General features: G+C 42.2%; 1 protein-coding gene, 1 non-coding gene and 1 pseudogene across 2 annotated transcripts in view; all 3 read left to right on the forward strand.

Annotated features, from left to right (window-relative positions):
- JAK1 (Janus kinase 1) overlaps window positions 1–21,662 on the forward strand; it is a 245,042-nt gene that overhangs the window by 24,669 nt on the left and 198,711 nt on the right. The window lies entirely within an intron of this gene.
- LOC138070116 (eukaryotic translation initiation factor 4E type 2 pseudogene) lies at window positions 1,284–8,890 on the forward strand (annotated as a pseudogene).
- On the forward strand, window positions 18,271–18,344 carry TRNAG-GCC (transfer RNA glycine (anticodon GCC)). Its single transcript has one exon. It is a non-coding gene; the product is annotated as a tRNA-Gly (tRNA).

The following is a 21,662-nucleotide window of genomic DNA, read 5'->3' on the forward strand; positions in this document are numbered from 1 at the left end:
TGTTTCTGAAAGGGGACAGCAGAGTTCAGTATAGAGCTGGAAACAAAGCCAGCTGCTTCCTGTGAAATGTCTGTGGGCAGGAACTACAGATTCCCAGGATAGCTTCAGTTTCTTATGATAACAGTTACAAAGTGGCCATCAAGTAAGAACAAAGGTCAGTCCAGGCACATCCAGGGTCCTGGGCTTTGACACAGTATCTAAAACTAACATAAATCCTTGAAAGCTTACAATTCTTGCTCTTTTGACTCCACATTTGAGATGCAGAGGGGAGCTAAACTACATCCCTGTATATTTAACTTTTTTTTTTTTTTTCCCCATTTCAACTTTCAAAATAAGACCTTTGCTTAGATCAGGCAGAGCCTGAGGAAATGAGAGCATCACCCACCCTGGGATGAGCCCATCCCACTTGAAGACTGAAGAAGCTTGTTCCACTGGGAAGAGGTCCTCCTCACCTTGGTAGTGAGTAATTCCTGCTGGCCGCCACCGACTCCAGGCTGAAGCGAGGCCTTCAGAAGCACAGAGGGAGATCTGTTGTGCCTCTCAGCTTCTGGACAACCCAGCCCTCCCTGGAATCACTGGGCGCTGACCTGATGCCTGAGACCAGATTACACATCCTCATTTTTCACGATGAATCCTACCTACTGTTTTTTCATTTTGTGAATCTTGATAAGAATAGGAGTCATAAGGTATCTTTGCATATTCCTCCCCACCCCAGACCCCGAGTCCTGAGTGCCCCTCACCCCATATGCGTCTTTTTTATCCCTGTACTTGCCACATTTGTTTCATGGTTTCCCAGTCAGCTTCACTAAAATGAGCACCTTTCAGGCAGAAACAATATCTTCTTTTCTTGGTCTCCCCTGCCCCGAGCAAAATGCCTTGTCTGTATTAGGTGCCTGGTAAATGTTTATTGACTGAACACAGAAGAACCAGAATGCCTAGGAAGGTGGACAGGATCCATGGGAAGGGGAAGACCTTGGAGTCCAGTTTATAGGAGGAACTAGGTAGGGGTGTGTGTGTTGGGAGTCTGTGCTAGACATACTAATGGATGCTCAAAAATGTCCATGTCTGAATTTCTGGAAACTGCAAATATGTTATGTTACATGGCAAAGGAGAATTAAACATTGCAGATGGGGTTAAGGTTACTCTCCTGCTGACTTAAAAGTCCGGAGATTATTGTGGATTATCCAGGTGAGCAGTGTAATCACAGGGTTCTTATAAGAGGAAGGCAGAACAGTCACAGTCAGAGCAGAAGACAGGACAACAGAAGCAGAGACTGGAGTAACATGGCCACAAGCCAAGGAACGCAGGCAGCCACCCGAAGATGGGAGAAGCGAGGAAGGATTCTCCCCTTGAGCCCCCAGAATGAACGCATCTCTGCCAGCACCTTCATCTTAGCCCTGGAAGGCCCTGAAGTCTTCTGACCTCCAGAACTGTAGGATAACTTACCATCTTATGAAAAAATAAAAATAACCAGAATGAACTTTTTTGGCCAGTTCAATATATTTGTATTGTTTTAAGCCCCCTGAATTTGTGATAATTTGTTACAGCAGCAGTTGGAAACTAATATAGAGGCTAAGCTTAGTGGAAAGAACCTAATGAAAGCCATGAACTTGGAAAAGAAATGCCCATGTGGGAATAGCTTGGCAAGCATCCAAAGAGACATTCCCAGCTGAGTCACCGTAGATCAAAATATGATCAGAATTAGTTACTAGCTCCATGTGTGCTGCCTCTAGTCTCCCAAGTAATGAATGTCTCCAATAACTTGGGAGGTGCCCTAGTAGAGTTACTCTAAAAGGGTCTGCCAGACCTGGGTTTGCATTCTCTGCCTCCTATAACTATATGGTCTTTGGCAAGGTATGTCACCTCTCTAAGCCACAGTTTTCTTATCTGCAAACTAGGGATAAATCTGTCTCTTAACTAGAAAATTGGTGTGAGGACTACATAGTACATGTAATGTCCTTAACATAATGCCAGTCACATAGTAAACAGTAACTGCTGTTACTGCAAGCAGACATTCGATCTTGTTTATAACAACCGTCTTTGAGGTATCCCTATACGCCTCACTGACTGAGTCATATGGTCAACCTTCCCTGGTGGCTCAGATGGTAAAGAATCTGCCTGCAGTGCGGGAGACCTGAGTTCAACCCCTGGGTTGGGACGATCCCCTGGAGAAGAGAATGGCAACCCACTCCTGTATTCTTGCCTGGAGAACTCCATGGACAGAGGAGCCTGGCGGGTCACAGTGGTCTACAGTCCATGGGGTCCCCAAGAGTCAGACACAGCTGAGCGACTTTCACTTTCAGAGTCTGTTTGGTGTGTTCTGGGGGCAAAAGCCTGAGAAGAACAACCAGGATGGCTGAAAGACCCCAAATCGAGTTCCGTTAAAAGAACGCCCAGACTTCTCTGGTGGTCCAATGGTTAAAAATCCACCTGCTAATGCAGGGAATATGGGTTCAGCCCCTGGTCTGGGAAGACTGCACCTACTGCAGGGGGAGCTAGGCCCGTGTGCCATAACTCCTGAACCTGCACGCCTAGAGCCTGTGCTCAGCAATGGGAGAGGCCACTGCAGCGAGGAGCCCGCACACTGCAACTACAAACAGCCCTCGCACAGCAGTGAAGACCCAGCACAGCCAGAAATAAATCAACAAAATTAAAAACGAATGGCTGAATGGATGCAGAGCTTTCACATGAAGCCCTTTGAAACATTTTCAGGACTGGTTACACAAGTGGACTCCCTTACTCAGAAAATTATTAGGAATTTCAAGATGACAAGCAAAGAACATTGAAGGAGCACGGGGCCCTGCTCCACAGTTCACACACCCATGGTGTGACCTTGAGTATCACCATGTAAAAGTAATATCATGTAAAAGTGATGGCCTCACTCTGTGAGGCCGTGGTAACAACAGCTGCAAGAAACTGAACACGTTCAAGGCTTTGGAAGATAATGACAGTGGGGATCACTATCGGAAAGAATAAAACAGCACATGGGAACATGATGAGGAGGAAACATCAGAATGAGGCAGAAGCATCAGGAAGAGGAAGGCTGTTGTCCTAGATCTGAGAACATCCCTTGCGGCCCAGCTCTGATTTCTGGTACTCCAGGAGGATCCCGGGCCATCCCACCCACTCACAGGCTCTGAACAGAGTATCAGTCAGGTTGGTGCCTTTGCCTGTACAGAGCAGTCCTGAAGGTTTTACGGCAGCATGGTAGCTCCTTGGAATCTGACAGGCCACAGTAACTTTTTCAAAGAAGGAATTAGTCCTGTCTGGAGGATGATGCAGATAAAAATGGTGGCAAGTGAATTATTTTGTTATGGAAGGGTTTGGCATCCTGTTGCTGGCAGAATCTCATCCTGGCTTTGCTAGGGGAATAGTTCACGGTTGTGGAGGAGCTCTGTGGGCACCTGCAGTCTCTGTGTGGTTTCAGAAAGACATTATTTCAATGTAGAATAAGACTGCAAGTGACCTAGCAACTACAGCCCCAAACTGGACATCTGTGTGTTTAAAATGGGTGGGAATTCTCCAGCCAGTCCTTCCCTCTGCTCACTAAGGGGACATCCCTGAGCCTCACGCTCCAACACTTTTGCACTCATTCCTACCCTCCAGCATTGCTGACTTTATAAAGGAGAAAAATGGAAAATGTGACTTTGTAATAGACACGCTTTGTCTTTTAATAGAGTTCTGTGGAGGGGAGTTCAGCCTTTTGTTTTTCTCTCTGCCGCCTAGATGCCTTTGGGCATTCTGTTGTGTTCTTCTCATGCTGTGACATTGTGACCACGTGTTCGAGCCAGAACTGCCACCTGAGGCTTGTCAGTGTTGTGAACGTCTGTGCATCCAGGGAATGCTTTCTGTTGGAGAGTCCTGGGATAGCTCTAAGTGCTCTCTTCTAGCTCTGCCGTGAAATTACTGGGACATTTTATTAATTTATTTCCCCTCTCCCCCCAAGCCCACTGTTCTAAAATGTGTTTCTGATTTTCTCTAGTTTCTTCTTCTGCCCTCCCTCTCTTCTTCCCTCCTGTGGTGCTCTCGTTCCTTCTGAGCCACAGCTGTACTTAGCACTCCATCCAGGGGCTGCACCAGTTTCACAGAGGCAGTTTGGAAGGGATGCTAAACTGGAGCAGAATCTAGTTCGATTTAGGAGTTAGATTATAATGCATGTTCCAAGGGTGGGAACTGGAGCCAAAGACAGTGATTCTAATTGTCTTCCCAGATGCAGGGCCTGTGTGTCCAGACTATTTCTGTGGGTTCTTGCATGGCCCCTCTTTGGGGAAGGGAAATGGGTTGTTGCTGGCCTTAACATTTAGTATGGTAAATTCTGTGTTCCTGAAAGTGGGACATCTGAAGAGAAGGTGGCTTTGATGAACGGCTTCATGTGCGTGGCTGTGCCTGACTGTAGTGGTTGGTAAACCTTTCAGTCCCCATCACCTGTTAAACCCAGGATTTAAATACCAGGATGATCCAGCGTGCCCAGAACTTTAAGGGTTCTTAAAGGTTAATGCAGACATCCTTTTATTTATTTATTTTTTATTTTTTAAATTTTACTTTACAATACTGTATTGGTTTTGCCATACATTGACATGAATCTGCCACGGGGGTGTACATGAATCCTGAACCCCCCCTCCCACCTCTCTCGCCATATCATCTCTCTGGGTCATCCCAGTGCACCAGCCCCAAGCATCCTGTATCCTGTATCAAACCTAGACTGGCAATTCATTTCTTACGTGATAGTATACATGTTTCAGTGCCATTCTCCCAAATCATCCCACCCTCTCCCTCTCCCACAGAGTCCCAAAGTCTGTTCTATACATCTGTGTCTCTTTTGCTGTCTCGCATACAGGGTTATCATTACCATCTTTCTAAATGCCATATATATGTGTTAGTATACTGTATTGGTGTTTTTCTTTCTGGCTTACTTCACTCTGTATAATCAGCTCCAGAACTGAAAGAGACACGTGTACCCCAGTGTTCTTCGCAGCACTGTTTATAATAGCCAGGACGTGGAAGCAACCTAGATGTCCATCAGCAGATGAATGGATAAGAAAGCTGTGGTACATATACACAATGGAGTATTACTCAGCCATTAAAAAGAATACATTTGAATCTGTTCTAATGAGGTGGATGAAACAGACATGCTTTTAAAATGACCTTTCATCAGAGCACCTAGAATTCAAATAAAGTAATGATTCAGAGTCCTAGAGCAACCTCCAAGTAGCTTTTATCTGATTCTTGTGAGGATTGCAGTTCTTGATTTAAGCCTTTCTTTAAACCATATCCTTGAAGGCTGGAGGATCCTCAGCCACCTGGTCTCAGAGAAAGATATGAGAGTGACAGGCATTCCCTTATTGTGTGTAGACCACTTTCTTCTTACTTTCCAACTTCTGAATACTCTCTAATTATCACTGTTTGTGGAGGGCTCAGACAAATACAGGAGTAACTCTGGCTAAAATAGGAAACACAGTCCTCTTCCTGAGGTTTATTTAGATCCCAGGGAGGTCTTCACTTTTACGTAAACTCAGATTTACCATGGACATTCTGAAGAGAGCAGAGATTTGTGTGCATGGATGGGTGCACATGTGTATAATGTGTTCATATAAGTGAGGGTCTTATCAGACCAAGTGTTTAGGTACATTGTCCTTTTTTTTTTTTTTTTGCTTTTTTTTGTTTTTGTCTCATTTGTTTAAGCTTTTTGAATATCTTTTTAAAAATTGAAGTATAGTTGGTTTACTGTGCTAATTTCTGCTGTACAGCAAAGTGATTCAGTTATATATATGTCTGTCTACTCAGTCATGTCCAAATCTTTGTGACTTCATAGACTGTAGCCCACCAGACCCCTCTGTCCATGGAATTTTGCCAGGCAGGAATACTGGAGTGGGTTGTCATTTCCTCCTCCAGAGGATCTTCCCGACCCAGGGATTTAATCTGCATCTCCTGCATTGGCAAGCAGATTCTTTACTACTGAGCCACCTGGGAAGCCCTCATCTTATATATCCTGGTTTGCACCTTCTAACCCCAATCCATCTCTCCCCCAAGGTTTTTGAATCTCTTATATTTTCCAGAGCTGCCTCCTATTTCCCCTTTCTCTTTGTCATTGAAGTATTTAAAAGTTAACTTTTTCTATCAAAAACGTACTGACTCTATGTTGGCTGGAACAAAGGGTTTTATATCTCTATTAGGCAGAATCTTACCTGCAGTCTTCACAGAGATACTCCGCCTAGGAGATCTAAATGGGGGGTTGAATAGTCAATATGTTCAAATGACCTATTTTTTCAGACTAGCTTGAAAGGTTTTTTCCCATTTATTTTAACTCCATGGGCCTCTGATATGATGAGATGTGACACAGCTTTGGGTATATCATCACATGTTCTAGAAATCAAGGGAAGAAGGTCACTGGGGAACTGGAAGTAGGTCTCCACTTTGGCTATTTTCCCATGACCCTTTGCTGGGTTTTTCCATTTGTAGCTGGCCTTCACTTTCCTCCAGGGCTCTTTTCTCTCCAGTTTTCTGTTCATGTGTGTGTGTGCTTTTCCTCCTGGGACAACATTTTTCTACCTGGAGAGAAACTAATATGGTCCACAGCCCTCCAAGGTGAAATCCAAGTATTTGCCAGTGAAAGGAGAGGGAGCGGGGTCTGCGACGAGAGCTGATTGTACTTTGAGAGGAATTGTCTACTGCAGCGGTAGTAGACATGCCAGAGGGTAAAAAAGAAGGGACAGATTTGACCCCGATAGAGACGGCTCGAACTAAGGGGAAGAAACTGCAGGCATAACATAAAGGAGAACTTTGTAATAAGCCAACCAAAGACAGGAGAAACTTTGGCACCTCTGTCCCCAGAAGTGTTCAGGCAGAAGGTAAGCAACCACTGAGCTGGAAAGCAGACGACTCATCACTACAGGTGCTCAGATTCTGGAGAAATGAAGAGTTGTGCTAAATGCCTAAAATTATTTCTACTTCTGATACCAGGTGTGTGATAGTTGCTCAGTCGTGTCCTACTCTTAGAGACCCCGTGGACTGTAGCCTGCCAGGCTCCTCTGTCCATGGAATTCTGCAGGCAAGAATACTGGAGTAGGTAGCCATTTCCTTCTCCAGGGGAACTTCTGACGCAGGGATAGAACCTGGTTCTTCTGCATTGCAGGCAGATTCTTTACTGTTTGAGCCACCAGTGAAGCCATCAAATTTTTAAATAATGTATTTATTTTTTATTATTGGTTGTGCTGTATCTTCATTGCTGCCCACAGGCTTTCTCTAGTTGTGGCGCCTGGACTTCTCATTGCGGTGGCTTCTCTTGTTGTGAAGCACGGGCCCGAGGCACATGCGCCTCAGTAGTTGCAGCTCAAGCGCTCTAGAGCGCAGGCTCAATAGTTGCGGCAACGCAGGCTTAGTTGTTCTGTGGCATGTTGCTCTACGGCGTGTGGAATCTCCCAGACCAGGGGTCGAGCCTGTGTCCCCGGCATTGGCAGGTGGAGTTTTATTCACTCTCTCACCAGGGAAGTCCTCTACCAAATATTTTAAGAAAGTAGATTTTTAAGAGCCCTCAAGCTTTTCTCAAAAATTTAATGCAGTTTTTGAACAATATGGAACACACATACACACTCACACACACATACCATTCTTTCCTGCATTCACAGCTTTTCACATATTTTGTTGTTGTTATTCAGTTGCCAAGGTTGTGTCTGACTCTTTGCGACCCCATGGACTGCAACATACCAGGCTTCCCTGTCTTCACTATCTCGGAGTTTGCTCAGGTTCATGTCCATTGAGTCGGTGATGCTATCTAACCATCTCATCCTCACATATTTTCCCTATTGTGATTATTCTGCTTAGATGTAGTTTTTCTGTTTATGCATTTTCTTGATCATATAATATTTCACTGAATGGACATAGTATAATTTATTATTTCCTAGTTATTGGGTGGCTTTGTTTTTTGCAATGTTTAATTATTATAAAGAGCTATGCTCTAGATTTTTTACATATGCAGCTTCTCTTCCCTGTTGAAATACTCTATTAGAATAATTAGAGCTCATTAGATTGCAGATTATACAGCTCGTTGGAACAGCCTAAGTAAAAGAGGTTTGTTGATAAGCATACAGAGCAATCACAAAGATACAAAGCATAAGACACACATAGGAACTGGAAAGGGGTGTCCAGCACACCCCATCTCCCCTCCCTGGGCTCTTGTTTTCTTTAGATTGTCTTTCTTTTTGCCTACTCCTGGTTTCCTGTTCCCTTATAACTGGTTCACGTGAGCCTTTGACATGCCTTGGAGCCAGAGACCTCAGGTTTTTATCAAATGAGTCCAGAGCCAACCACTATCTGATCAGAATTTCAGTATCTCTTATGTCAGATTCCCAAGCAAGAGTCTGCTAAGCCACAGGCCTCAGACTTTGTGACCTGAGCTCTCCTCTGATTGGTGGAGGAGAAAAGGCTTGGTAATGGTGGCAGGGTTCTGGAGTCTGTCCAGATTCAAATAGAGCTCTACCGCTTACTAGCCATGTCGATGTGTGTTAGTTTCTTAGCTTTTCTGTGTCTCTGTGTGCTTCTCTGTAAAATGTGGATAGCTCTGTCCCTTACTGCATGATGTTATTGTAAGGATGAAATAAAATAATCCTTGTCAAGGATTTACAAAAGGTCCTAAGTCCTCAATATGTGTTAGCTCTTAGTTGTTTTTTTAAAAATTTGTTTTGTGGAAAAATATAGATCACATAAAATTTACCATTTTACATTTTAAATGTATGCCAAATTCAGTGGCATTAAGTGCATACACATTTTTTTAGGAAGTAAGAGGAATCCAGATTGGAAAAAAAGTGACAGAACTCTATTTCCAGCAGACATGATACTATACATGAAAAACCTTAAAGATACTATCAGAAAATTACTAGAGCTAATCAATTAATTTAGAAAAGTTGTAGGATACAAAATCAATACACAGAAATCCCTTGCATTCCTATACACTAATAATGAAAAATAAGAAATAGAAATTAAAGAAACAGTCTCATTCACCACTGTAGCAAAAAGAATAAAATACCTAGAATAAACCTACGAAGAGACAAAAGTACATACACATTTTTTTTTTTTTGGCAGTGCCACTTGGCTTGTGGGATCTTAATTCCCCAACCAGAGATCAAACTGGGATCCAGGCAGTGAAAGCATGGAGTCTAACCACTGGACCACCAGGGAATTCCTGAGTACATACACATGCTTGTATGTACATACACATTACCACTATCCATCCATAGAACTTTCTCCATCATTCTAAACTGTAGCTCTTGTTTTAAAATTATCATTGTTAATGTTTATTTCATATATGACTGCTTGGGTCCACCCTTTGAAAGGGTATGACCGGGGTGCTCCATGAATATAGGGACATAGTAAATAGACACTCTTAAGTAGTTACTGAAAATATCACATTTTTATTGATAAAACTCTTTAAACCTTACAGATCACTTTTACATGATTATTTTATGCAGTCCTCCCAATGAAGGGCTTCTTGAAGTAGGAAGGGGTTATAATCCTTATTTTACAGGAGACCCAACTGAGGTTCAGGAAATCTAAATTACTCAGCTTCTCCAACCTTATTACTTGTTGAGTCAGGACTCAGTGTCAAGTCTTTTCCCTCCAAGTTCAAGGCTTTTCCATGACATCTCAGAGATGTGATTACTCAGCCAAGTTTTATACCCATTTGTCTGTAGTCCTTATTACATACTCTATTTCAGCTTACGAGAAAGAAGAGAAGAATTTTGAATTGGAACTTGTGGGTGGGTTTCATCTGGGAAGTACTGGCCTACAAGAAGTCTGTCCACTAGTTTAGTTTATATCTTGACATATAGGAAAAACAGTAATAATTTAACTTTATCTTGTATAATGTGATTCTGTGAAAGCCAAAGAGTGGAAGGGCTGGTTAATGAACCTCTTCACTTTTACTTTGAGAAAGTCCTGAAATATTTGATGGAAACAAATGGCACTCCTAAGTGGACTTTTCAAAATGAGATAGTGAAAAAGGCACCATTAGAAGCAAAATGGGTTAGTGTCTGCTGGTAATCTTACTGTTTGTACAGAGAAACATATTTTGTCTGATTGGCTTGATTAAATATTTTAGTGAAAAATGCCTTTGGCCAAATACCAAAAGTCTTATAAAAAGTCTTCGTTTTAAACAAAAACCACAGGAAGGAAGCTTGTGTGGACTCAAGCTACCCCATAGCACCTTTCTAACAACTAGACTGATGTTTGCTATTAGGCAGTTTTTCCATTAAATTAATGGCCACTTTTTGGGCTAGATACTTACCTTCCATTTTGCACTCAGGCTCATTTCCTTGTCACTTGTTCTAAAAGAAAATCACTCAGGAGAACTGAACACCTTAGTGTGATGCGCTTTTATTGTGTCTGTTCTAATCATTCTTTTTGTATGAAACTTATGGATTCTCCTGGGCCCTCTCATAGCAAGTCACATATCTTTTCTTTGGCTTTCAACCTGGTATCTGTGCTATCCTGATCTTACCCTATCAAGGCTGCTCTACTTTCCTTAATGCAACAGTGCCAGGTATACTGATTTCCTTGTAACTCTCTTTAGTCACGCCCTTCCTTGACTTGTGTGGAGTAACTTTCCCCTTTATCCATCCTGAACATTTCAGTCCCTTCACTGCCTCCAAAATCCAACTTATTCTCTAAGGTTTTCTTGACAGTTTCAACCTATGTGTATTTCGTTCTACTGTGACTTTGTATAGCTTATAAATTACTACCATCTTTTATTGAGCACATATTAAGTGACAGTCCCTTTATCTCTACTCCTCATTACAACTACACAAGGTAGTTATTGTCATTCTCATTTTATAAAAGAGGAAACCAAGATTCAGAGAGATTAGATAATTTCCCCAGAGTCACACATCCTAAAATGCTCAGCTGAGGCTAGAACTGCAGGGATGACAGACAGATTCTAAAGCTCTCACTCTTACCAGCTATGCTGTGTCTTAATGCCATGCTGCTTCATGTGTTTTCTAAGTGTGTTATGTGTGCTAGTTTTCTCTCCTTAATTGCCTCTTAAAATCAGGGGTTATTTAATTTAAAACTTGTATCCAACTGCTAGTTGCAGAGATTCAGAGTAATGATGGCTTCAATAAGATATATGTTGGTTTTTCTCTTACTTGGAAGGAGTTCAGAGAAGGTCAGCTGGGACTGATAACGTGGAGCCTAAGGGAGCATTATGGTCCTACTTCTTTTAGCTCTTCCCTGGGGCTTCCTTGGCTCAAACGGTAAAGAATCAGCCTGCAATGCAGGAGACTGGAGTTCGATCCCTGTTATGCACCGAGCCCGTATCTCCAAACCGACCGAGAGAGCGAACAAGTCCACCACAGTAATGCAAAGGCAAGAAGGGAATTTTATTTCTAGCGCACTAGGGCTCAAGTCTCATCCGACACGGCAGAATCTGACGAGAGCCCCGAACAAAGGAGTATGGCGGCTTATATACAGGCAGTTCTTTGTCTCAGTTACAGGAGTAGCTGGCGTTACATGATTGGCTAGGCAGGATGAGCGCATGTCCTGTCTCTTTCTGGTTGGTGTGTACGGGAAGTCTTCCTAATTTGGTCAAGGAATGCTGTTTTTTTCCCAGCTAACAGGAAACATGACTCAGGTCCCTGGTGATATGCACCTCACTGAGCCGTCCGGCCTGCCTGACAATCCCTTGGTCAGGAAGATCCCCTGGAGAAGGGAATGGCTACCCACTCTAGTATTCTTGCCTGGAGAATTCCATAGACAGAGGAACCTGGTGGGCTGCAGCCCCACAGGCACAAAGAGTCGGACATGACTGACTGACTAACACTTTCACTTTCTGCCATCCCCAGGGTGTGAGCCTTGTCCTTTCATTTATAAAATGGCATCTGGAAGTCCACCCATCATATCTGTGTTCCAGGCAAGGTGGAGGAAAAGGGGAAAAGGGAAAAGGGAAAAACAGACAACTTCTGTTTATATCTCATTGGGCACCACATATGCAAGGAATCCTGGGAAATATTTTATAGCTCAGTACAGATTCACCGAATAATGAAGGTGTAGTCTGTTTCCGAGAAAGAAACGAATGTTGAACAGGCAACCAGTGGTCTCTGCAGAGACCCATGTCCCCATCTTCTTTTATTTTTATGTAACACCAAATGGTGCTCAATAACCACTGGTGGACAGTTTAATGCAGAGAAAGAGCGAGTGGAAAAAGATGATTTAGAAAACTGATAAATGAAGAAACTGAAAAGACAATAGCCACATGTGATTTCTAATTTATAAATATTTTTATAAAAGCAAAATACCCACTGTCTTCTCCCTAAAAAACCCTGCTGTTATTCAGGCATCCTGTATGGAATGCTTTAAAAATTAATATCACGATTAAGAAAATGAGGCCAAGTCATTTCAAATTATTTTGAGTAGATTCATGGTTGTTTCTTTCAGTCTTTATTCTTTGCATACATTTTATTTCCATTTACAAAATTGGAATCATAAAATGTTCTGTTTTGCAAAAGGACTCATTGCAAACCATCACTTCTAACAAAATGACCAGAACTCAGGCATATCTTATGAGCACTTAGAGAAAAAGGGTAGATTTTATTTCCAAAAGAAATTAGTGCTATGCATTTCCGCAACTGTCTTTTGAGTTTCTCATTTTGACTTGTAAAATAATTAGAATGCTTTAAAGAAAAAATCTATGGTAATTACCTGAAGTCTTTCACTAGCCCCCTGATTAACATCCAGAGAGAGTCTTGGTTTGAGACTAAAAGCACATTTTGTAATTTAAAGTTTTGATATGTATTTTAAAATTTAGAAGTTTGAATGAATGATACATGGAACACCTGTAAGCCCTATACACAGCATTACCAATTGTTTATAATTTGACCCATTTGTTTTATCATTCTCTCTCTCTTCCCCACCCCTCCCCCTCTCTTTTTCTATAGTATGTAGGTATGATTTTTTTCCAGAAACTTTGGGAGTAAATTAGAGATATCATATGTTAAGAGACCCCTAAATATTTCAGAATATTTTCTGAAAAAATGATTTATATAACCACAACAAAATGATCAGAACAAGAAGTCACCATTGATAGAATACTGTTATATAATATATGATCCAATGGGCAAATTCCATTAATTGTCTCAATAACATCCTTCACGTGTGCATGCTCAGTCACGTGCATGCTCTGTCACTTGCATGTTCAATCACTTCAGTTGTGTCCAGCCCTATGGACTGTAGCCTACCAGGCTTCTCTGTCCATGGGGATTCTCCAGGCAAGAATACTGGAGTGGGTTGTCATGCCCTCCTTCAGGGGATCTTTCCGACCCAGGGGTTGATTCTGCATCTGTTATGTCCCCTTCATTGGCAGGCGGGTTCTTTACCACTAGCACCACCTGGGAAGCCTTTAACATCCTTTATAGCTATTTTATTTTCCCAAGCCAGCATCCATTCTTAGACAATGTATTGCATTTGGTTATCATGTCTCTTTACTCTGGAATGTCCATCGTTCCTTCTGTTTTCTTTCTATTTATTTATCTTTGGCTATGCTGGTCTTCATTGCTACATGCAGGCTTTCTCTAGTTGTGGCAAGCGGGAACCACCCTGCAGTTGTGGTGCATGACTTCTCATTGTGGTGGCTTCTCCTGTGGAGCATGGGCTGTAGGGTGTTCCAGCCTCAATAGTTGTGGTGTGGGGCTCTAGAGCATAGAGTTGTGGTGCATGGGTTTAGCTGCTCTGTGGCATGTGGAATCTGCCCAGACCAGGAATCAAACCCGTGCCCCTGCATTGGGAGCTGGGTTCTTAACCACTGGACCACCAGGGAAGTCCCTTCTATTTTCATTAGTTGCCATTTTACCGTGAGGACGGGCTTCTCTCCTAAAAGAGATTTTCTGATGCTGTGTGGCTATGTATGTCTTTCTTTTCCCTTCCAGCCTAATTGAGTTATAACTTATATATAGCACTATGAACATTTAAGGTACACAGCATGATGATTTGACTTACATATGTCATGAAATGATACCACAATAAGTTTAGTGAACATCCATTATATCATATAGATACAGCTTTAAAAAATAGAAAAAAAAGTTTTCCTTGTGGTGAGAAATCTTAGGATTTACTCTAACAGCTTTCATTTCTAATGTACAGCCATGTTAATTATACTCATCATGTTGTAATTACATCCTTAGTACTTATTTGTCTTGTAACTGGAAGTTTGTATTTTTTAACTACCTTTCATCCAGTCCTCCCCATCCCCATCTCTGGTAACCACAAATCCGATCTCTTTTTCTATGAGTTTTTGGTCTGTTTCTTTTTGAAGTATAATCATCCTAAAACACTTAGTTCCTGGTATGCAACATAGTGATTCAATATTTCTATACATTTCAAACTGATCACTATGATAAGTCTAGTTTTCATCCGTCACCGTACAAAGATATTACATAATTATTGACTTTATTCCCCATGCTGAACATTTCATATCTGTGACTCATTTATTTTTAACTGCAAGTCTGCACCTCCTAGTCTCCCTCACCTATTTCTTCCCCTCACCCCTCTGGCTACCACCTGTTTGTTCTCTGTATATATGAGTCTGTTTTTGTTATATTACGTTTGTTCATTTGTTTTTTAGATTCTACATGTAAGTGAAATCTACAGTGTTTGTCTTTCTCTGTCTGACTCATTTTACTTAGCGTAACACCCTCTGGGTCTATCCATGTTGCAAGATTTCATTCCTTTCTATCATTAAGTAATATTCGATTCATCTTTATCCATTCATCTATTTTCCATTCATCTACTGATGGTCACTTAGGTTGTTTCCAAATCGTAGCTATTGAAAATAATGCTGTAATGAACATAGGGGTGCAGATATCTTTTCAAATTAGTGTTTTCGTTTTCTTCACATAAATACCCAGGAGTGGAATTATGGACCCTGTGGTGGTTCTGGAGGCTGTATGTTTCTGAGACTTTGTCTTGGTCTGTTAGGGCTGTGATAACCGGGTGTCATAGACTGGGTGGCTTAAACAACAAAAATTTATTTCTCACAGTTCTGAAGGCTAACACGTCCAAGATCATGGTGACAGCCAGTTCAGTTACTGATGCGAGGTCGTTTTGTGGCTTCAGTCATCCACCTTGTCACTGTATCCTCATGTGGTGGAGACGGTGCACTGACGTCTCTCACTCTTTTTATAAGGGCATTAATCCCACCACGGAGTCTCCACCCTCTTGATGGTGGTGGTTTAGTCACTAAGTCGTGTCTGGCTTTTGAGACCCCCATGGACTGTAGTCTGCCAGGCTCCTCTGTCCATGGGATTCTCCAGGCAAGATAACTGGAGTGGGTTGCCATTTCCTTCTCCAGGACACCCTCATGATTTCATCTAAAAGTAATTACCTTCCAAAGGCCCCAGCTCCTAATACCATCACATTGGGGGGTTAGGGCTTAGGTAAATAAATTTAGGGGGGGACACACATGTTCAGTCCATAATAGGCTTCATAAAAAAAAAAAACCCCATTCTGAAAAGATAGTGTCTCTCTTAAGAAGCATCACTATCAATAAAGCAAGTGGAGGTGATGGAATTCCAGTTGAGCTATTTCAAATCCTGAAAGATGATGGTGTGAAAGTGCTGCACTCAATATGCCAGCAAATTTGGAAAACTCAGCAGTGGCCACAGGCCTGGAAAAGGTCAGTTTTCATTCCAATCCCAAAGAAAGGCAATGCCAAAGAATGCTCAAACTACTGCAGAGTTGCACTCATCTCACATGCTAGTAAAGTAATGCTCAAAATTCTCCAAGCCAGTCTTCAACAATATGTGAACCATGAACTTCCAGATGTTCAAGCTGGTTTTAGAAAAGGCAGGGGAACAAGAGATCAAATTGCCAACATCTGCTGGATCATGGAAAAAGCAAGAGAGTTCCAGAAAAACGTCTATTTCTGCTTTATTGACTATGCCAAAGCCTTTGACTGTGTGGATCACAAGAAACTGGAAAATTCTGAAAGAGATGGGAATACCAGACCACCTGACCTGCCTCTTGAGAAATCTGTATGCAGGCCAGGAAGCAACAGTTAGAACTAGACATGGAACAACAGACTGGTTCCAAATAGGAAAAGGAGTACATCAAAGCTGAATGTTGTCACCCTGCTTATTTAACTTATATGCAGAGTACATCATGAGAAACGCTGGGCTGGAGGAAGCACAAGCTGGAATCAAGATTGCTGGGAGAAATATCAATAACTTCAGATATGCAGATGACACCACCCTTGTGGCAGAAAGTGAAGAAGAACTAAAGAGCCTCTTGATGAAAGTGAAAGAGGAGAGTGAAAAAGTTGGCTTAAAGCTCAACATTCAAATAACTAAGATCATGGCATGCAGTCCCATCACTTCATGGCAAATAGATGGGGGAACAGTGTCAGACTTTATTTTGGGGGGGAGGGCTCTAAAATCACTGCAGATGGTGACTGCAGCCATGAAATTAAAAGATGCTTACTCCTTGGAAGGAAAGTTATGACCAACCTAGATAGCGCATTAAAAAGCAGAGATATTATTTTGTCAATAAAGGTCCATCTAGTCAAGGCTATGGTTTTTCCAGTGGTCATGTATGGATATGAGAGTTGGACTATAAAGAAAGCTGAGTGCTGAAGGATTGATGCTTTTGAACTGTGGTGTTGGAGAAGACTCTCAAGAGTCCCTTGGACTGCAAGGAGATCCAACCAGTCCATCCTAAAGGAAATCAGTCCTGGGTCTTCATTAGGAGGACTGATGTTGAAGCTGAAACTCCAGTACTTTGGCCACCTGATGCGAAGAGCTGACTCATTGGAAAAGACCCTGATGCTGGGAAAGATTGAGGGCAGGAGGAGAAGGGGACAACAGAGGATGAGACGGTTGGATGGCATCACCGACTCAATGGACATGAGTTTGGGTGGACTCTGGGAATTGGTGATGGACAGGGAGGCCTGGCATACTGTGGTTCATAGGGTCACAAAGAGTCGTACATGACTGTGACTGAACTGAACTGAGTATCTCTCTTGGGCTAGGTAACTGTGATAGTGAAAGTTAAAGCCCATGCCTAGTAAAAATGATTCCTTACTCTATTCTCTATAATATAACCCTTTAATTTTATTCTTACTTCTACTGTCAAATGCTTTGGAAATTTGGTCACTCTTCTCTTGTTTAGCACTAAAGACTGTTTCTCATTTGTTGCTATTAGACAAATCTGGATTTAAATTCCATACTTCCAGTTTTGTGTGTGACATGAAATACCTTCTTTGGACTTCAGTCTGTTTGCCTGTAAAATAGGCATGACTTAGGCCTATTTCAAAAGTGTGGTTGGGAGTGGGAGGAATAAATATGATAATGTATGTAAAGGTATGTAACATGGTGCCTGATATAGAAAAGCAGTACCTGTCTTTAAAATTCCAACTTTAAGTGACCCAGTTTTGCAAGTTTCTTTACTTTCAGGAGGTTAGATGCTTGACTTGCACAGAGAAGTCAGACAAGCTTCTTCGATATGAAGTCTGAATCAAAAAGAGAAAGGTTTAGAAGTATCTACCAAGGTTTAGATCATTCATGTGGTTCTATCAGTTTTTTCCTATCTTCCTCTTTCTTTCCTTTCCTTTGTCACATACTGAATGACATTTGCTATGTGCAGTCACCATTGTAGGCACTAGAGATGGAACAGCAAATACAATTTCCTGGAGAAGGAAATGGCAACCCACTCCAGTGTTCTTGCCTGGAGAATCCCCAGGACGGGGGAGCCTGGTGGGCTGCCGTCTATGGGGTCACACAGAGTCGGACACAACTGAAGTGACTTAGCAGCAGTAGCAGCAGCAGAGTTGACCTCAATTATTTTTAATCAAAGAAGACAGAGGGTAAATATACAAACAGACGTTTTCGATAGAGCATGAAAAGTGCTGTGTAAAAAAAAAAAGCCAGGAAGGGAAATAAGGATTGTGAGGGGGGTTGCTATTCTATTAGATGGTCAGAGAAGACTTTACCGAAACGGGGACATAAAGACGTGAAGGAGATGCCAGAGCGGGTCATTAGAGTGAGTGAAGCAGAATCATTCCAGGCAGAGGAAATCTTTCAAAGAGCAGAAATCTAAGGTAGAGGATGACTTACTGATGGTTCAGCCAAGGGAATCAGGAAGGAAGCTAAGGCAGTTCTGTGGAGCACAGCAACACGCCCACTCCCTCCTCCACGTGTGTATATAGGCCCGAGCAGAATGGCCAGCTGGAGGTGAGGGCTAGTGGCAGCTGTAGAGGCTACAGCTCAGACCTCTCTTCAAGAGTGTGCTGGGACTTCCCTGGTGGTCTTGTGGTTTAAGACTCTGCACTGCCAATACAGTGGGCCCAGGTTCAATCCCTGGTCAGGGAGCTAGATCCCACAGGTCACAGCAAAGAGTTCCCCTGCCACAACTGAAGACTCTGCATTCCTCAACAAAAATTGAAGATCCTGTGTGCCACAAGTATGACCTGGTGCAGCCAAATAAATAAATATATATAGTTTTAAAAAGACATCTTTTTTTAAAAAAGGAAAAAGAAACATGCTTCAAGGAGCACAGAGAGCTGACAGCCTCCAGCTGAGGCACCTTCTATATCCACCCCAGCATCCAGGGTGCAACATGTTTTCCCACCGAGTTGTCAGCCAGTGACTGAGCCTGGTAAAGCTGGGTGTGACCACGGCCATGCAGTATGGGACTCCTTGAAGGGCAATCTTGGTGCCAGGGCTCCCTGTTAGGCTGCCTGTGACATTTCCAGAGCTACACCACAGTCTGAGGCTCTGCTTACTAACCCACCCTTCCTTCGCCTCCTTGCACCAGGATCAGCCCTGCATCATGGTTTAAAGTCTTTCCCTGCTCACTCCTACCCCTCCTCCTTTTACCTTCCCCCGACATTATCCCCCAACAAGTTGCTTTTACTTCTGGGTTTTAAAAAGGTGATTACAGGTTTTTCTATTAAATGATAGTTGTAGTGATAAAGAATTCTTTTATTTTTTGTGGACCAATCATAATACAATGGTATTAAGTGACTAATAGTTACATAATCACAATGGAAAAAGACGTTTATCAGTTTCATAATCGATAGACAGATAGAAAATAAAAGATAATTACAGTTGCAAGCCATAATGGAAACATGATTAACCTAACAATATAAATAATTGCATGCAATTTGGGGGGTTAAGTAGAGCGATGTGGTAAGTGGAAGTGCATACATGCACATTTTCATCGTCCTAGCCAGCCTGTGTCTCTTGCTAGTGCATTTAATCCATTTATATTTAAGGTAATTATCGATATTTATGATCTTATTACTATTTTCTTAGGTATTTGGGGTTAATTTTGTGTAGGTCTTTTCCTTCTCTTGTGTTTCCTGCCTAGAGAAGTTCTTTTAGCATTTATTGTAAAGCTGGTTTGACACTGCTGAATTCTCTGAACTTTTGCTTGTCTGGAAAGCTTTTGATTTCCCTGTCAAATCTGAAGGGGAGTCTTGCTGGGTGGAGTATTCTTGGTTGGAGGTTCTTCCCTTTCATCACTTTAAATATATCATGCCATTCTCTTCTTAAATTCTTTTACTTCTTTTGTGTGTGTGTGAATTCAGTGTCATTTGGGGCAAAAATAGGACTGCAACCCAGGAGACAGCACCTCAGATTAACTCTGAGAGACTGCTCCAAAGAGACAAGGGAAGGTCAGAGGGAATATATGTGATTTGGTGAGAGGGAATATATGCAATCAAGCACAAAGTTTCCCAATAAATTGCTTTTACTTCTAACCCCATCCTTGTGTCGGTCTGCTTTCTAGAGAATCCGGACTTACAGAGGCAGAACAAAAATGCCCATGAGGAAATTTTGCAATAGCTCCACTCTCTACATAAGTCAGGTGCAGCATCAGATGAGGAAAGAGTACAGTCCATGGTGGTGTCAAGGGATAACCAAAGTTTCCAGGGAACTGCCATCAGCTCTACCCAAAGCCATCTTAAATAGTATTCAGTCCAAGTAAAACTGTCCACTCATTAAAATGCAAATGATTTCAAAAGCAATTCCTGTAGATACTCACTTCAGTAGACTGCTGTCCCTAATCATTTCTTATATAGAAATTCTGGAGTTACCAACAGACAAGTTCCAAACTCTTAACCCAGTTGGGAGTAATGAGGCTCCTACTGCTCAGTTACCAAACTAGAATCCGAAGAGGCAGCATGCCTTCAGAGAGGAGGAAGGAGGCACTCCTTTCTGTTGCTGGAAATCAAACCATGGGAGTCTGACATTTCCTAGGCCTCCAGCTAAGAAGAGCATCTCTGTCTTCCACGCTAGGCTGTAGTCAGAGGCCACCATTTGGCTCTAGCTCACTGTACTCCAATGACATTCCAACCAGAAACCATTCTCAGAGTTGAGTGAATCATACTCTAATCACGGAGCTGAGTTTGCAGTTTAGGGCTCAATCAGGCAATGAATCCAAAGATTTTCTGGGAAATCTCTAAAATCCCTCAGGAAAGCAAATACTCACTGGGAAAGAAGTGACTCTGGGCTGAGGTCACATGGAGGGCAGGTAAAAAAGAGTAAATCCCCTTTATGTGCCAGGTACTGCCATGTGTTTGTATATCTGGAGCCACACTGTGATGTCAGAATCATACTTTAAGCTTAGAAAAATGTGGTGTGGAAGGTTAAGTGGTTTTTCCAAGATCATAGTGCTTAGCAAATATCAAAGCTAGAATTTCAAACCAGGTCTTCCAACTCCAAACATTGTAATTTTTTCCCATGATTTTACTAACTATTCTCTTGCCTTAAAAATATGCCTCTATTGAAATTAATAACAGGGGATTCCCTGGTGGTCCAGTAGTTAGGACTCTGAATTTCCATTGCAGGAGGTATAGGTTTGATCCCTGGTTGGAAACTAAGATCCTGCAAGCCAAGCAGTGCGGCCAAGAAAAGAAAAAAGTTTATCTTGTAGACACATCTCTTGGCTTAGTTGCTTTGATAAAATCATGTCAACTTTCAGTTGGACCATGACCATGGTGGGGAAGCACTGTATGATATGTTGTTTGTTTGTTTTATTTGAATCTTTTGGCTATACCTCAGGACACATGTGATCTTATTCCCAGACAAGGGATCGAACTTGCACCCCTTGCATTGGAAGCATGGAATCTTAACTACCAGACTACCAAGGAAGTCCCAGGAAGCACTGTAATGAGCATTTCCTAGTTTGTGACATATCAACGTTTATTTTCCTCTTCTTTTAGTAAAGAAGAGGAAAGTGGATGGTGGTAAAGAGTATTCTAATTTGGTCAAGAGTATTCTAATTCCTCTCTGGTGAACTTCCTCTCCCTCACTGCAGTCCATGAGCTTTGGTTGGACTCTAACTCTGGCTTCAAGAATGGACTCCTTCTAAAACTATGAGTGTACCTATTCCCCTGGCTACTTCTACTGATTCATTTGTAGTCAGGACCAACTAGTCTTTTGCCAGAGCTACTGGGAGAAAAGCAAGCACTCGTTCCCAGTTCACCTAAACCTGGGGGAAAGTGGACTGGAGCTGCTGGAGCTGAACTGCTGCTATTATTGAAGAGTCTGTGCAAGGATGGTGCTCACATGGCACAAGCAGAGCCAGGGGATGAACAGGGAGAAATGGGGTTTTGTTGTCATTTTTCTCCCACTGGATCAGGCCATTCTTGAAGCCAAAACTACCCCCAAGATCTGTCAGTTCTG

The sequence above is a fragment of the Capricornis sumatraensis genome, chromosome 2, assembly GCF_032405125.1.
Source record: "Capricornis sumatraensis isolate serow.1 chromosome 2, serow.2, whole genome shotgun sequence".
NCBI lineage: Eukaryota > Metazoa > Chordata > Mammalia > Artiodactyla > Bovidae > Capricornis > Capricornis sumatraensis.